The sequence below is a fragment of the Misgurnus anguillicaudatus genome, chromosome 21 (genome assembly GCF_027580225.2).
Source record: "Misgurnus anguillicaudatus chromosome 21, ASM2758022v2, whole genome shotgun sequence".
Taxonomy (NCBI): Eukaryota; Metazoa; Chordata; class Actinopteri; order Cypriniformes; family Cobitidae; genus Misgurnus; species Misgurnus anguillicaudatus.
This window is the reverse complement of record NC_073357.2, coordinates 9,191,732-9,210,110: the sequence shown is the minus strand read 5'-3', so window position 1 is coordinate 9,210,110 and position 18,379 is coordinate 9,191,732. Positions and strand designations below refer to the sequence as shown.

At 36.7% G+C, this 18,379-nt stretch overlaps 1 protein-coding gene and 1 long non-coding RNA gene across 6 annotated transcripts in view; one reads left to right on the top strand and one right to left on the bottom strand.

Moving 5' to 3' along the window:
• The window catches only part of adamts17 (ADAM metallopeptidase with thrombospondin type 1 motif, 17), a 244,291-nt gene that overhangs the window by 12,436 nt on the left and 213,476 nt on the right, over positions 1-18,379 (top strand). The window lies entirely within an intron of this gene.
• Positions 15,223-18,356, bottom strand: LOC141352910 (uncharacterized). Of its 3 annotated transcripts, XR_012359967.1 has the most exons (6): positions 18,207-18,340; positions 17,805-17,905; positions 17,356-17,506; positions 16,909-17,041; positions 16,225-16,373; positions 15,223-16,099 (listed from the first exon to the last, which is right to left on the bottom strand). It is a non-coding gene; the product is annotated as an uncharacterized lncRNA (long non-coding RNA). The 3 variants fall into 3 exon arrangements; XR_012359966.1 differs by having other exon boundaries at positions 17,356-17,905; positions 18,207-18,356; XR_012359968.1 differs by lacking the exon at positions 16,225-16,373 and having other exon boundaries at positions 17,356-17,905; positions 18,207-18,352.

Below are 18,379 nucleotides of genomic sequence, written 5' to 3'. Positions count from 1 at the left end.
CTAACCCTGTACCAGAACTGTATATCATATGAAAGTAAACAAAAATGCATGAAATAAAACATAGTGCAACAAATAGGGCAATGAATTTTGCTTTTGAAATGTTCTTGTTTTTAATGCTTGTTGTGCTTTTTGTGTGATTTTCGTCATTTTTCACTCACCAGTTTGAAAACCACTTGGAGTCTGTTATGATAATCGAACACTCGGCTTGCCATGTGTCTCCGTCTTTCTCTTTCCGCCAGGACTGCTTAAAATTCAGGAGTTGTCAACTTCATAAATCAACTGTTTCATAGCAACATTTATAACTCTTTGATGTCTTCATCTTTTTACCAATGTTGAAAGATGTTGGAAGAGAAAAAGCTCAGCTGTTTTGCTCTTTAATGCTTTTATCTCACTGCTAAATACACGTAAACTCCTGTTAGAGCGTACCGTTTTGTCATTGAAATACTGTCCAGGATCCTTTTGGCTTGCTTGCGTACATTAATAATGCCATGCATATTTTCCAGCCCTTTTCCTTTGCCAGGATTATAGATTTTCTTGCCGAAAAGACTTCACATATTTGAGTACTGGCACTTGTCCGCCTTCTGAGGCTTTGAGATCCTTTAACCTCTGCAAAGTTTTTGGGGCAGGAAGTTTTGTCTGAGCTCATTGCATTATTGAATTTGTAGTTTACCCTTTTTCAGCCTGAAGCGAAACGGCAATTATCCAAAATTTAGACTTTGTGTACCCGTGTGCACCAGTATGTACAGTACAACATTACCGGCCAATCAAAACAGATTATGGAATTTCCAGTCGTACGCTACCCTAGTTTGCGGCTGATTATTCTCAACGCAGACTTGAATTACCCCTGAACCTTTTGCTGGCTTTGACTTTAAATGTTACATAACCCAGACATGGAAGACCACCGGGACGTTTGACAAGTAGATTTTTTCCATATGTCAATATCTGGGAATTAAAGTAACCCAAACCACTTCAATAAAGGGTGAGTTTGTTGTAGGGCTGGCTGATATAGCTAAAAACTGTCTTGATATTGTTCAGCCTTTTTGACAATATGTGTATTTGCTTTGAATTGGCTTGAAGGAGTGATGTTTTCACTTTGTTACCAACCAAACAGCCATTTGTTGCCAAGCATATTCCAAATGTTTAATTTTTTTTAACAGAGTAAAAACAATCTAGTTCAAAGTATGAAATGTGTTTCTCGTAATGCACCAATTAAACAGTACATAGCAAAAAAACGAAATAAATATATAAACAACCATATTTGCATATTTATATAATAACATTTAAGTGCATTTAACAGCACAAGCAAAAACTACATTTTGTATTTGTTGACATTTTTTACTGATTCAAAGTAATGAATCGAATTCATTAGTGATGCTGCTAAAAATATAAATACACTATTTGCACACACAAAACTATTCTAATGGTACTTAAGAAATTTATGATCAAATTTAAAGGGCAATAACATCCAGACGACATTGTGTAATTTCATATCCCCATTAAAATCATTGCAAACATATTGTGGATTTTCAATATACCACCCAGTCCTAAGTAAGTAGGAGTCTCTGCAAGAAATGTGTGTGTGTGCACATATGTTTCAGGCATGCTGTTGGACTCCACCAACCTTCTATCTGCTGTAAAAAAGCTCCAGGTGCATTAGCAATTCAGCTTCCCGCAGCACCTGGTGTCTGCAAGGCATTCATTCGGCCAGGAAGATAGACCAGTATGTGAAAAGGAGACAGATTTTAGGGAAAATTCTTTCCTCTGCACTCATGTCTGTCGGAGACTGTATAGTGGGCCAGAGTTCTCTGTCTTATTACCACATCCATTGTTGAAAGCCCCAAACAGAAACCCCACCCCAAAAACCAAGCGGCTTCTACAGAAGGACACTCACAGAGACAGACTTTATATCCATTAAACTCCAAATGCCCCTCTTGGGCTTGTACACACACTGACTGTCTGGATCATATTGCACAGCGGTTGAGGTAGAAGTGTTTACAGCAATGAAAAAGGTGAGCTTCAGCTTTTCTTCAATGGTTCCCCTCTTTTCATGCCCATTGAAACACGATCTCGACCAAATGCACTTAGCACTTCTAATCGGCTGGTCTAATCTGCAGAGACGTGCGTCTGTTGATCCGGTCTACCCACACTTGCATGCCGGGAAGCTTGAGTTCGCCACACTGAAAGGCTCGGAAACGCGACTTAAATGTCGATACATTCTCGTCGTGAGTGGGTTAGAGAGGATCAAGTATCTACATTGAGAGGAGGAACACTGATCTGTGAGCAAACACAAAGGAGGATTTGAGTTTGGTGGAGACAACGTGTGAAATCTGTAGTCCTGATCCAAGAAAGGGGATGATTGATTTATACTGTGTGCTTGCTTAGATCCACAGTCCCGACTGAATATTGGGAATGAGGTAACACCGGATGTGCTTGTTTGGTGTCTGGCAAGAATAGAAACTACCTGAAGCCATAATGACTCATTTATCACTTCCGAATTTATTTAGGGATACTAGTAATAGTGTATAATTTTGATTAAAGTCTAGTTTTGTAAAGAGAGGAGGAATGAAATGGCAATGCGTTATCGAACCCACATTTCCCACATACTGTAGGCACCGCAGCTTAATGTGTCATAGCACATGGTATGCTAATGCACATGTTAGCACAAAGCCAGTGCTTCAACATCAACCCAAGTCTCAGGTTAACTACTAGGTTACACCAGGATACAATTAAACATCAATAACATTAAATAAGCCAATGGAAAGATTTCCTCAGTTGTATCCGGTTTCACAGATGTTTCTCCTGAGAAAATAACACCGGTAATCTAACAAGTCTCCTCCTCCTAGAAATTCAACAATGATCTGATACCAGGACTGTAGTCGAAACTCGGACATCTTAATATGCACCTTAGTATGACATTTTCTGACCCAATTATCAAGTTTTGCTACACCCATTTCATTTTGTATATGCTTACTGTAGTTCGGCACGTGTCTCATTTGTGTCAGTTTTATGTTTCTGAGACAAAGATGATAGTGAGACACAAGTGAGAACTTTTTTAGGTCTCCTATGCTATAAAAAGGGGAATACAAATCTTTAATTAGGATCAAGACACTTTCATTCCCAATTTGACAAAACTGCCATATTATTTGGCAAACCCAGCATTTTTGTGTTTATCCATAATCATTTTACTTCAGCTTCTCTGCTATGCCGGTAAACATTTTTCTACTACCTATCAATTTTCTGGCCCATGCACAGCATGTAGGCAGGCACACTCACTCACACACACACACACACATAGAGCAGAGATTTAGCAGGTGTGGGGTATGTGGTTTACGTATCGCCTTCAGCAAAAAGTATTATTTATAGTCAACTGCACACGTTTCACCATAATGGGCCCCTGAAAGCTTTAGGTTCTTGACTGTTAGATTTATCAGCAGTTTGAATGTTAATTTCAGTAGTTTGAAATAGACAAATCAAAGTCTTAAATCAGGTTATATGTTGAGGCTGTTATTTACTTTAATATGTTTTATTGAGTTTTATGAAGATTTATGAACATTATATTCTCAAGCTAAAACTTTTTTCGAAAATACCTAAACATTTTGTAGGTTACCCATGACAATCCAAAGCACAGCTTTCTTTCTTCTGCAGAGCACAAAATGTGATGTTTCGCAGAATTCTTACATGCCCATTTCCATGCAATAAAAGTGAGTAGACCCTACTGAAAAATCCAGCTAAGACCAGCATAAGTCTTTCAGCTGGGTTTTAGCTGGTTTTGCTGGTGTAGCAAGCTGGTCTAGCTGTGTTTTGGTGACTTTTTAAGCTGGTCTAGCTGGACTTAGCTGGTCAGGCAGGAAGACCAGCTGACCCACCATCATGACCAGCAAAAAACAGTCGGTGAAAGTACCCTGATTACCTACTACTCTTGACAAGATTTTAAAGTGCGTATTTGATAGACACTTTACTATCCTGTGAGCACCCAGGAGAGAGGTCACCCAACAAAGAAAAAGAATGAGAGGTGTTGTCACATAAAAAAATGTCAGAAAGCAGTAACTCGACTCTATTCAAATGTAAATACACAAGGAAAATAGCTGTTCCTTGTAGTTAATTCAGGTCAACAGCTGTGTCCCAATTCGAAGGCTATGACCTACGAAATAAGTTTTCTAAGATTGATCGACTGAAGACTAGTAAGGCTGTCCTAATTCGAAGGCTGCTTAAAATGAAGCCTCAAAATGAGTCCTTATTTTTCCGCACCGCTAAGGATAAACGAATGGATCCTTCACAGCCTAGGATATTTTAAAATAAACATATAATCTTAGTTCTTAGTTATCTCGTCAATTAAAGCAACACTAAAGAGTTTTTGCTCTTTGCTCCCCCTACAGGTTGTAGGCGGAATTGTCCATTAACACTGTCGTAAATAATTTAGGCTACTGCAGCAAAGCTGGCTCTGATTGGATTGTAGGTCTGCAGTAAAGCAAGTTTTTGTAGTTTTCACTCAAACTTCAGGACCGCGACCCGACGGTTGGAAACTTCTTTAATGTGGTTTTGGCCGATAGAGGGCTGCAAAGCGAATGTGAAAGTGCCGTTCACCCTGTTTTGTGTGGATGAACGACTGAAACTTTTTTGGAAACGTTATTTTAAGGTAAAAAAAACTCTTTAGTGTTGCTTTAAGAGAAAACCTTTGCATGAAAAAAACTTTTTCCTGATGAGTTTTTATGGTTATCTGTAATACCGTGATTATCCACTATTATCACAACGTATGTCACATGATGTATCAACGTCCGAATTTCACTCACACTACCCATATTCATATCATATAGAGCATTTTAATGGTCGATAAGTAGTTATTTCATCTAATTCAGTACGTATTGTCACTAGCTGCGTTTCCATTTCCATTCAAATTGCGCAAAATGAAATAGCAAAACTGTTTTTACAATTGGGTGAGGTGGCTTTTAAGGCAATTCAAAAAAGGAATATATATCAAATAGGGATGTCAATTAATGCAATTTCCCATATTCGATGATTGTTTAAATTAACGATCAATTAATCGAATAATCGTTAACAGTAATAGTGCAGTAAGCCTTTACAGCAGTGGCATATAGCCAATAACGTAAAAGTGTGCGTAAAAATGCCAGCTTCCTCACGCGAATTAAAATATTTTATTTTGTCTAATGGGATGCTAGTAGGATTGTAAATTGAGTCAATGTAGTTGGTGTTTTGATAAAAATCATCAATTTAATCTCGTAATGAAATATAATGACTAATATACACAGTAAACTCCGCCTCATAACGGGCACTCCGCACAGTCGGATGAAAGTCTGTGCGTCCAATGACAAAATAAAAGTTTCATTATCATCAAGTGTTATTTTTCTAGTTGTTCACCTCGCTTTTCGAGTCGTTGATACACCACTTGTTGCAATTATATCCAAGAAGCACACAAAGGGCACTTTCCCGTTGTCACCTCAGCTGTGGCGTACTTTCAGCAAAGATGATTATATTATGAAGATTTTAACCTTATTAGACACTCTATTAGAAAACCAGTTTAGCGTGTAGCACCTCAGCCAGTCAATAATGATGATCAATGATATATGTTGCGGGCGTTAAGAGTGTAACGCCAGAATTTAGGATTACATTTTAATCTGTTCATTAAAAATGGCTTCTGGTCTCCTTCTCTGTGTAAAGCAACGTTAGCAGCGTTGCTATGCTAATCTTGCAGGCTTCCCTGAAGAGGGTCTTTGCTTTCAGTATCCTAAACGTATTTGCATTTTCGGCATCTCAGATCCACTGCAGATGCCATTTCGTTGCGTTAGCAGCCAGCCTCGTCTCGAATGAGGTTGAAAAGCCCAGGTGTGTGTTTGTCATCGAGCATCGTTTGTGATCATGGCTAGTTTAACTTCTACACGCATGTTTAATTTTTAATTTTTTTTCACACACTGTGTATGTACTTTGTGCAGGCGCCGCACACACGTGCTTGCTTTTTCGACAAACGTTAAGTTTTATCGATTTAATTCTTATCGACAATTAATCGAAGATCGATTAATTGTTAACATCCCTAATAGCAAACCTGCAATGGAAACTGTAGGTGTGTTTGATATTGATGCGATTACAGAAATCATACAGAGAAATGTGCTATCGGATCACTCTTGCAGTACTTTGATGTTATCTGCATTTTGGTTCTTGCTGTTTAAGTCAAACACTCCTAGTTTTTCCATGTTTACAGGTCACTTGATGTGCATAAAAGTTACATGATCATTGAAGACATGAGTCTGCCTTCATGTGGTGTCACAAGAACCGACAACAGGGTTCCCACGAGTCCTTGAAATCCTTGAAAGTTGGGGAAATTGGGGGAAATAATTCAAGGCCCTGGGAAGATTTTGAAAATATACATACATAGATACAGATCATTAAATGTGCTTGAATCTATTTTATGCAATAATTTTTTTGGGGAAAAAATCATATAGGATAATATCATAAAAATTCTAGACTTTTTAAGCACACATGCTAAATGCTTATAAATGCTTATATCTTCTGTATGCGAAATTTGGTTCAAACCAAAATGCTTTTTTGCATAGTTCTGTTTGATATGAAAACGTCTCAAGTCACGTATGTAACTGTTCTTCCCTGAAAAGGGAACGAAACGCTGCGTCTCCCTTGCCATACTTCCTGCGTCCGTGTAACGCCGTCTTTGGCAATATTTCAGATAGCGATATACTTCCTGACTCCCGTGTCACCCTGTCTTTGTCGTTAAGCCTCATCATTGGTTGAATTTGATATACACATTCAGACGCACGCACTTCTGAAGACGTCCCCAATGTGTCACTGCAGTGAGGCAGTGCGAGTTCCCTCGAAAGGGAACTGTAACAATGTATCTTAAAAGGTAACGTGATGTAACTTGCTTTCACTTGAAATGTGTCCCCACATTTAGTCTTTAAATTTAGAGTATTTAATCTGGAAAGTCCTTGAAAGGTCCTTGAATTTGAAGCTAACTAAGGTGTGAGAACCTTGCGACAAACGCATGACATCAAAATACAGCAAGAGCTATTCAGGAGTCGAATGCTCTGTATGCTTTGAGTTATTCTCGCTGTATTTTGGTGTTATCTGCATGTTGGTCTGCGCGGCGCCATTTAAAGTCGAACTCAAAATGGTTTTTGAAATGACTTATCACGATACAACAAAATTAGGTTTTAGTCGCATAACATTAGTTAATGGAAGTGCTGTCATTTTGCAATTGTTTTTTGTCAACATCTAGAAAATATCACTTTTGTGCAGATCTTTAAAGGAAACACAGCTACAGCGATTTCTGATACAGGGCAAGTGTGTCTTGATATGCTTAATTACTGTATATATACCACTGTGTTTGAGGTTGTCTCTTGTTGGTTATTGTTCCTTGTAATGTGTAGCTTTTTTGTAATGTTATGTAATGTGTCTTGTTTTGTTTGTTGTTATGCCATGCCATGAATTCATGTTTCCATTTTTGAATATATTAAACTTGTCTGCAGATCCTTCTCAAGCTTTGTTGATGGACTGCAAGTTACAGATGGTCAGGCTCCAAAAATAACAATGTCAGATGGGTTTGAAACTGATCTTGACACAGCAAGTTTGAATATGTAGAGACATGGATGAAATTTCGGAGATGACGGAGAACAAGATTTAACGGAATAAATGTCAGCCTGTTACAAAACTAGCAAATGGCTTCAGAAGTCTTGGAAAAAGCATATACGTCATATAGATTACCTACACTTTTGTAGTGCTCTCTTTAATTTATTTTCCTTTTGGTCATTTCAACTAAATTCCTTTAGAATGTCAGAACCGCAAAAATGACACATTACTGGGCTGTATGCTTTTGTTGGCTTCTCCGAAGACTAGGGGTTTAGAGCTCCTGACCATTAATACTGGTTTGGTGCTACTCATTTAAGTGCTCCTTTGTTTTATGATTGAATCCGACAGTAGAAATTGTTACTAGAGAATGAATTCTTCTCTGTGATATTTATGTGGCCCAAGGCACCATTAGTTTTCATTATCTTTGTTCAGAACTGCACGAAAACAGCTGAGAATGGAAAAAATGCTTGCGCTGCAAAAAGAGCATGTCACACTGGTACCATATGTTGTGTCGTTAGTCATTGTACAAGTGTACGCTCCCACACAAACACACAAAAGCACACTTCCACTCCCAAACACCTGTAAACATATAGCAGAGAGACCCCCATCAGAGGGACCTCCATCAGAGTCCAGCTGAATTCTGGGAAACAAACAGTCCAAAAATTCAATTTCCTTGGCTGTTCCAGGCATTATTTGAAAAGGTATGGACTTAAAAAGAGCTATTTCTATACTGTAAAATTATCAAAACTTATTCCTAAACAATTGAAATGTTATGCCATTCCGTACTTTTTATGGAATTTAAGATATAAAATTTTAGGCCTAGATAATATTACAATTTAAAAATGCCCTGAGACCTCAAGGTTTTCAATGACCATTTTTCTCTTTAGATAATCGTTGTTGTAATAAGATTTATGAATGATTTAAATGTTTAATATGTTTAAATCTTTTCCAGCAAGAAGTTTTGGGTTTAAAAGATGTCTCATAGCCGTCCAAACACAACCCAGACAAAATGCGAAAATGAGGCAAAATTTGGGCTGTCAGTGAAAGTTTATTAGATGTCTAACCATAGACCAAAATAAATGAAATAAATAAATATATGAAACCAAAACACCTTGCAATCACTTTTGACTTTGCTTACATGATGCAATATCTTGCAAGTTATTTTGGCAAAAGTAACCCAAATTAAATTTATTTTGACTAGAAGTGGGTTACTCATATGTGAACCATGTTCTGAAATGGCAGCTATTGCTTGCTTGGTTTGTATATATCTAATTTGGTGCCATTAAATAGATTTTTAGGTATTGATATTATATATTTGCAGTTGGCCTCTTGTCATTGGCCATTGGAAGACGTATGTACAGCTGTCATATAGTACAATACATGTGGCAGTTTGTGATAACACTCGTGACCTCACACTGCCCTGAAGGATTCTTCAAAGCCACCATTATCTTGTCATATTTATTCGCATAGATGACTTCATGATTTCTTGGAGTTCATACTGTATGTCATCATTCTTGACAGTAGACAGCCCGCAGCAGTCATGTACTGGATCAGACTTGTTAAACTGTCACTTTATACTTTATATTACTATTCTGTAATGACCAAATTTTTAAATAAGTACTACACAGCAAAGTTACACTTATTGATTTTGTATGATACACAGCTATTGTTCAATTTTGTATTCAAACTTGTTTTGCAGTGATGCGATTTGGACTTTGATATGATGCCATATAAAGACATCCAATTTTAAGCTGGCATCATTGAAAAATCTCAGGACCTTTTAAGGACATACTGTATAGCTGCCTCATTGTTTGTGCAACCCAACAAACAACGAAACCTGGCTTCAGATGATGGGCAACATACTAAGCTTGTTACTTCAGAAAACAAGGAGCTTTGCTTTTGTACACAACCGTCAGCGAACTACTAACTGGTGGATTTTGCTTTTGCAGATTTTAAAAGAGGACAATTCTGTTTTATTTTTGTAGCAATGCATCATAAATGTATGTGCATTGATTGATCCTCTAACCTTATAAGCAATGTCCTTCACAATATTCCAGAAACAGGAAGCGTTCATCTTTTCTGTGAACACTTGACAGAAACATGTTGTATGCTGACTTTATTTTTAAAATCTTCTATTCCTCTATTACTTTCCCTCTTACAACAGCAATTGAAGAGCTTAGATGCAAAACCCTGTAAGTGCCTCTGACATGTTTTCTTGTAAATTATAATTTTTTACTTTCAATTGATTTTGCCAACAAACCGGTATTTCGGAATGGCCTGAGGCTAAATTAGTCCCCTGCTATTGAAAGTAACGAAAGGACTATTTTCGTGCACTGCATAATAGCGTTGTGCCGGCTGCAGCCATGTTACGGCAGCAAAGTCCTTGATTATTACGCTGAAATGAGAGTATAGTTCCTAGTAGGGTTGTGCCGATAGACGATAGTATCGTGTATCGACGATCATCAGAAATATTACTTATAGCGGGCTTTCATACCAATAGCTGCCGATAACACGCGCATTGCATGATTTTCTTCGCATGAGAGGGTTCGTGGGCTTTACTTTGCGTTTGTAATGTGTGGGGATTCCTTCTTGCATGCACATGGACTCAATGCGTGCATCTTGGACTCTTGCTCGGACCTAAATTTGCGCGGCATGGACCTGAACTTGTAATATGTGCGGCTCTGACTTTTTCTTGCACTAGAGAGGTTGTTAAAGCAACACTAAAGAGTTTTTTTTACCTTAAAATAACGTTCCCAAAAAGAGTTTCAATCGTTCATCCACTCGAAACAGGGTTAACGGCACTTTCACATTCGCTTTGCAGCTCTCTATCGGCCAAAACCACACTAAATAAGTTTCCAACCGTCAGGTCGCGGTCCTGTAGTTTGAGTGAAAACTACAAAAACTTGCTTTACGGCAGACCTACAATCCAATCAGAGCCAGCTTTGCTGCAGTAGGCTAAATTATTTACGACAGTGTTAATGGACAATTCCGCTTCCAACCTGTAGGGGGAGCAAAGTGCAAAAACTCTTTACTTACTTAAGCGCACAGAGGGATAAAACCAGCGATTTTGTTGTTCCCACTACCCGGTACGCAGGAAATTTTACAGCTGCTGTACTTAATGACGCGGATGGACTAATGGCATCAGTTTTAAAAAGGTTGCGGTTATGATAGTGTTGCCCTTGATTCTTTTTTGTCCACCAATCAAGTGACTTGTCATAAATAAGTAAAAAATAAACAAATAAATGAGTAAACTACCGCCCCGCCCCCGATACTATTGTGTATCGGGGATCTCACAGGCTGATGATAGTATGATCTCAAAATAGAGCATATCGCCTAACACTAGTTCTTAGCCATAAAGTACACAATGTAACTTCAGAAGAGTTAAGTTTTAAATAGGAATAATATCAAAACTCTTCATTTTTTAGCACAATGCTAATGTTCTAATCAGATTCAATGGATTATGCTAAGCTATGCTAAAAGTGGTACCACCAGACCCGAAGATCGGCTGAATGGAATTCAAAATGGTAAAAATCAAATGTTTTACTCTAGGGGAGCTGGAAAATGAGCCTATTTTCAAAAAGTGGAGTGTCCTTTTAAAGCGGATTAAGTATTTGATGAACATATAATACATGCCGAGAGCATTCGGTTAATTTCATGATCTCATATTTTGACGGTATTTTGCATCTGAGCTCCTCAATTACTAAAACTAAATGTAAGTCAGATGTAAATGTAAAGTAAATGCACTTTTGCAAAGCAGCTTTGCAGAAAATTTTTTAGCAGAGGGAAAACACGGAGGAAACAGGAAAATGGCATAAAACAAAAAAACTAAAACAACAATTTTTAAAATCAACAATTTAGCTATACAAGAGAAATTGAACCATATAGCATTCTATAAACTCCAATAATTTGATAGCAACAATGGCACTCAATGGTATGCAATTTTGCTTTCACTATCAGCGAGAACAAATGGATACAGAGGAACAAACAAAAACAAGGATGTTCATTATTGACAGAATAAATAGGGCCAGTTTGGACTTGGGTATCATTGTGGTTTGATTCGTGCCTCTATTCCAGTGGTTCTCAACCTTTGTTGGGCCATCGCCCCCCTATCTATTTTTCAAGGGCCTTACCCCTACCAAAAATCAGCTAAATATCTTTCCTTAAAGCCAAATGACTAATTTGATTTGATTCGACTGAACAGTTGGATTTAAAATATTATAATAGTTTTTACAGAGAGCTAAAAAGCTCTCCATATTCTAATTTTAATTAACAGAACTAGCCTACTTCTAAAACAAAATATGCAAATTTTGAAAGGTATGCTGTTGGAGACTTGCCATTGGCTGTAGTAGTACTGTTTCTATGACCTAAATACTGCTGAGGTGAGCTCCTAAAACTAGTATAATAGAGCGACTGAATGTCACCCTGTCATTGGGTGACGTATTTTTTTAAGTGACGTTCATGTAAAATGCACGGGACAAATCGCGCCATGTATTGATTTGATGCAGGATATCGATCACTCGCAGCTGGGTTTTAAGTGCTACCTACGAGTCGCTATCCGTTTGTCAAGTGCTAAAATGTCAGCAATAGACTCAAATTTGTAGCAGAAGCTTGTTTAGGCTAATGATCTTTAGCCGATGTGCACTAATATTTTTTTATAATATTTTTCATTATTGTTCAATGACTTTTTAAATGTTTTAATATTTTGTGCATAATGAAATATTCTTTTCCGTATTTAGTTAGGATTCTTCCCACTGTGAAATGCCTTCTGCATTTTATATTATAGTTTAGATTATTATTATTATTTGTTGTTTATTATCTATGTTTATTTACTGTAGATGGATTATAGTAGCAATTGGTAGGAATTTATCAATTTGCTAGTACCAACTTTTACCAAAATTGTACCAAATATGTTTTCCTTCTTTATTAATTTATGTTCAGTCATTCTTCTAATTCTAAGATAATTCATACGATCGTTTTTATGATCTATTTTGCCTTACGATGCTTTTGGGATACCCAGCTCTGGTCGAGTTTGAAAAAATAAAATGGCGACCAAGGAAGCGGCTAGAGCACAAATTTAGTGTAAATAAATGTATATTTCCACTTTTTACACCTTTTAATTGCATCTCTAGCGAGAAATTAGTATTGTAGTTTTCAAATATGTGATTAGTTATCACAAATGCGCTCTCTGTTTATATTTCAAACACGCTGCCTTTGAAGTGTGTCCGAAAGTGTTTTTCTTAGCTGTCTTCATGCCTCCTAAGTCATTGCCTCATGAGGCAGCGAGGCAACAAGTCAGCGGCCTAAGTTTTTGGACGCAACAAACCAGAGAACATAAACAAAATTAGTGATAGTGTGTGAAAAAACTGGGAAGTGTTCTCCTGTCTCCTGCGGTTGCTACACACATGCTTGCAGACAATATTTAAAGTTTAATATAGTTTTGCCTTGAACCAAGAACCAAAAATCTTGCTTCCAGCTCTACAAACCTCCCCCCAAAGCCCTCTGTATGCCTTTGTTAAAAAAGCTACTCTATTGTCTTACTCTATATGGATCTGTTTTTTAATCAGGGTTGATTAGGGTTCAGTTACAGTAACTCTATTGCCTTTGTTATGACCAGGTCTAATTGGACAAAATAAAATAAATAAAGCCAAAACAAAGCTCCTGTTTACAACAGACAGTAACTACATACTGCCGTCGAACACCCTGTCATAACAATTAAACAGCTGAATAATTAAATTTTCCTTGTTTTTAATTTGTGCATCAGAATTTAGGAATCTGTTTAATGTAAAGGCAATAAAAATTAATTTTCATTCTAAACTTGTAGTGTATGTTAATGTGTCACAGGTTACCTTATTACGTTTGTTAAGTCATGACGTCATGCAGGACTTCCAGATCTCAAATGCCGTAGGAAAATAACAAAAAATCATGCTGATGTACACACGTATCACTAACAAAAACACCCGATCCCAGTTTTTATCTCCAAAACAAAATCTGAGTTGACCAGACATGGACTCATGGATTTTTTATAAATTATTAATATATTGCTGTCTGTGATTCTGTGAGCCTGGAGACTGCAGTTAGTGGTGTAGTGTTTACGTGATACACAGGTATAGGCCGTATACCCACTAGGAAAGGTCAAGGATTTTCGTATACCCACTTAAAAAAGCATGAGGATACGTAACAACATCGTTTTGTGACAGAAGTTTAGAACTTTCACACTTTCATTCATAAATTGACACGTAAACCATTAGCATGCTCACTTGCTACTTTAGCCAAAGTTTCTCTTTCAGCATGTTTGCATGTGCTTCACATTGTTAAACTTCCCTTCTGAAAAGTGTTCTTATAAAACAGGCAGTTCTGGTTCTTATTCTGATTGGTTGAAACGCGTTCTAAGCTGTGATAAAATACCCTGGTAACTCCACGTTTCAGACCGCATTACATGCGTATCACTGCGCCACTGTTGCTGCGTACTGATTTATGAAAATAAACACCATGGTCTTTAATCATATTTTTAATTTGTCTACAATTAGCCTTTCGCCGAGCTCCGCCCCCCTTAGTTACTGTTGCTACTTCCGACAAACACATGACCAGCGCGACAGATTGCCATGATGGAAAGCGATATACCCGTGCGTGTCAGTGACCTTTTTTGGAGCAATACCTCCGCGATATCCTCCAGAACGAGGGGTTACAGTATGCAGTGGAGGGATATATTCAAAATATAAAAATACGCAATGAAGGAGACACGACTACTATCGAGGCTAATGCTTACCGGTCTCAAGCAAAAAATTAGAAACCACATGACCTGTAACTCAAATGCAACCAGCACAGCCTTGTGGACCAGTAATGCTCTTGCACTGCCGGGTAAGTTCTCTTTCATATGGTATGGTCTATTAATGTCTATTGCGAGCAGATATTTTGTTAAAATACAAGGGTATGTCAGCTAGCTCCTACATGTTTTTCAAAGCCATTCAAAGCTAACTAACATTTCTCTGTTGTTTTGAGGATAGCCATTTTGAGAATCATAATGTTTTATTTCCTTTGGTGATAACCAGAATTCACAAATAGGAAATTGCTTTGGCTTAAAAGTTGCAGGACAGATAATATAATAAATAAAATGTATAATATAATAAAATTGCACAGCATTTACGGGATTGGGAAACTCAGGGGTAGGTTTTCTGTTCATAAAATGCTACATGAAAGATAAAAACAAATAATTTAAAGTTGATTGTTAGGGCGCTATGTTCGACTTTGTTGTAAACTGACGAAAAGTAAACACAACAGCAGCTAATGTAGCTAGCGTTAGCTAAAATGTTAACTAATGTTGGCAAAATAACTAATTAAACTTAGCTTAGAGTGTACTGTACACTCTAAAAAGAAAAGGTTCTAAAATGAACCTTTTGAAGTTCCTGGAGATTGCAACTGTGGGGGAACCTTTGAGGTTCATTTTTGAACCTTTTTAAAAAGGTTCCAATTAGAACCCTCTTTTAAAGGTGCTTTAAAGAACCAGCAGAGTTCCTTTTCGAACCTTCTTCTGGACATTATAATAATAATAAATATTATTACTATTATTATTATTTTTATTATTATTATTCATTACTATCATTACACTTTTTCATAACAGACACAACATCATGATACTTCATTAAACGTTTATTGTATAACAAGACGGCACTTTAAACAAACAGGCTAAAGACAAAACATTCTCTAAAAGCAATCTTAATATTTCAGTCAATCATTCAACAATTTCCTTCAACATTTAACAGAATGTAACTGAATATATCATTGATATATGTAAGGAATAACTGACGACGGGCCATTTAATTATAAGAAAATAATGCACACCCAAGGTGGTAATGTGGCACAACGCGAAGCGGGTTGCCGTTACATTGCGGACCGTGTGCATTATTTTCCAATAATTCAAAGGACCTGAGTCAATTATTCCGTTTATACCATGATTACCACAAAATCATAATTTCTCTGGTGCCTATTTTTAAAACATTTGACAAGATGGGTGTGCGGTTATCGAAAATAATTCATACCCATGGAACATTTTTCAACCAACCAGAATAAAGCATTCAACAGCCCCGTGGTATAATTTAAATATGATTAAAAATAAGGTTGATTCCTCCACATCATGTATTTACACTCTACACTATGCCATTACATAAACATACATTTAAACAAGAAATTGGCAATTTAATAACTGCAGGGGCCATTTTTGTTTTGTTTCGTTACATACATGCATATATGTATATATTCTTTAGTATATTCAATATATTGATATATATAGATATTTAAAATATATCATCCACATCATGTATTTACACTCCACTCTATGCATTTACATAAACATACATTAATTTAAACAATTAATTATTCAGTGTTGAAGATGAAGTGGACTGCACAAGGGCTATGGTGACATCTTCTACCTCACAGACTTCCATCATTATCTCCAGGATTGAATCTGCACCCAAAGGGCTTCCTTTTATATATAGAACCGGGTTGGTACCTAAACAAGAAAGTGATAATGTTATACAAAGCTCCTACTTGGATTTAATATTATAGACAAATATTATTTTTAACTTTAAAAACATTCCAACTTCCCAGTTCAGATGCTTTTTTAGGAATTTTTACCTGTCACAATCAGTGGCGGCTGTTTTGAGGGTGCACGATGTGAAGCTCGCCATGTGTGTGGTTTGCCCATTCAAAATATGTGTTTGGCGCGTCATGTGATTTATGTGCATCATGCATCTTGTCAAAAAAAGTCCATGCTGCCTACACATCTAAGGGGTTTATGATAAAAGTGTTTAATGAGTTTACTGTTAAGTTAGTGTCTTGCAAGTATTTTGTGAATGTGTCTTTTTTATCATATCGTTTCGATGCATGTGCAGCAGGCACTTATTTTGACAAGACGCATAATACACATGGTTTAATTAACGCCCCCCGGAAGAGAAGTCACCAGCTGCCACTGGTCACAATGTAATACCAACTTTAAAAAGTTGATAACTTTACTGCTTTTCAGTAGCGGCCGGTGACTTCTTTTTTTAAGGGGGGCTCGATGAGATGTTCGTCACAACATGTATGTACCCCGTCATGTGTGTGGTTCCTTTTTTCAAAATATGTGTTCTGCGCATCGAGAGATCATGTGCATCACGTGTTTTGTCAAAATAAGTGTCTGCTGCACACGCGTCAAAACCGGTTATGATAAAAGAGACGCTTGCATTTGCCATATACTCGCATAATCTCATGTGTAATCACATCAATAACAAAGCATTTTTAAATTGCCCATTAAGGTGTCACTTTGTCTGACATGCTTACCTCTGCACTGGTTATCTGTTGGACCCTTGATGAAATCTTGTGGTTCCAATCTCTTCCAGTTTTGTCTCTCAAGAACCGGTATTTGGTTACAAGGGATAAGCACAACTTGTTTTATTGGTAACTTGTTGGATACCTGAAAATAGAAGATAAATAAGAGTTCCGATGCAAAACCGTCCGCCTTTTACATGCTTTCTTGAAAATTTGCATTTTTATCAAAATCTTAATGGATTCTGCCAACAAACTGTTATTTCTAAATAGTCTGAGGCAGAAGTGTTTGATGAATATAATAGTGGAGCATTCAATGAAAAGTTGACATAACTTATACAATTTTATATTAAAATGTATTATATTAAAGTTAAAGTAACAAAAATATATATGTTGATTTGACAAAAATGCTGCATATTTTTTACAGTGTAGTAATAAAGTAATTAGATGTAAAACACTTACTCATGACTGATGTGTGTAGTCTTAGTAGGCATTTCAGTCTTTATTTGTTTCTGTAGTTTAATGAATTTAACTTGATCCTTTATTATAGGAAAACATTTAGCGATCACATTCTCAGTTAGGTTCATTAACGTATCCCCATCAATTTCATTCTCTAAAACAAGGAGTAGAAGATGATAATTTTAACAAAATTGCATGCTGAATTATATATTGCAGCAAACATTCATTTTAACCTTTTTATATCTTCTTATCTCTACAAGCTTTACTTTTTAATCAAAGAAGATCTCTATGGTTTTGATAAATATATGATTTGAACTGAAAGTTTTGTTTATTTTGCCACAACCATTTAATCCACATGAATTCAAATTTTGGTGATAAAGGCCAATATGTCTGTTTAGAGAAAATGTATGTTGCATATGAGACAGTTAAAAAGAGTAGGCTGTGAGATCAACCTTGAAATGTTAGGATACATTTTTGGAAACTTTTTCCAGTCAACCAATCACATCTTGAGTAGTCCATTGAATAACTTCTGTGCTCATATTTGTTTCAGTCCCTAGAAAAATAATTGCAGTTTAGAGGAGAATAATATCACATAAAAGTTCATTTGAAAAGATAAATATGCATTTATATACTATTAATATTAATGTATTTACAGTACTATATCAAAATTAGGTTACATCACGTTTGTGATTCATATCTGAAGATTCCTATATTTCCAGACATTCAGTCTTAGATATTTTCTTCAAAAACACTCAAAATATGCAGCCCACGCTTTAATATTAACATTAGGCTACATAACGTTAATGTTATCTTAAATTTTTTATAAAGTGAATAGTAAAATTGTTAGGTTTTACCTCAGATAGGTGCGCTGTTCCTCTCAGTCCCTTTGCTCCCGCTGCAACGGTTGTAACGGTTTTTGCGCGTGAAACCTTGCGCGTGTAGATGCGCGACTGCGGCTGCCTGACTTATCTCGTGAACATTAATTACGTCATAGTGCCGATATGTCTCGGTTTCATAGACTTACAAA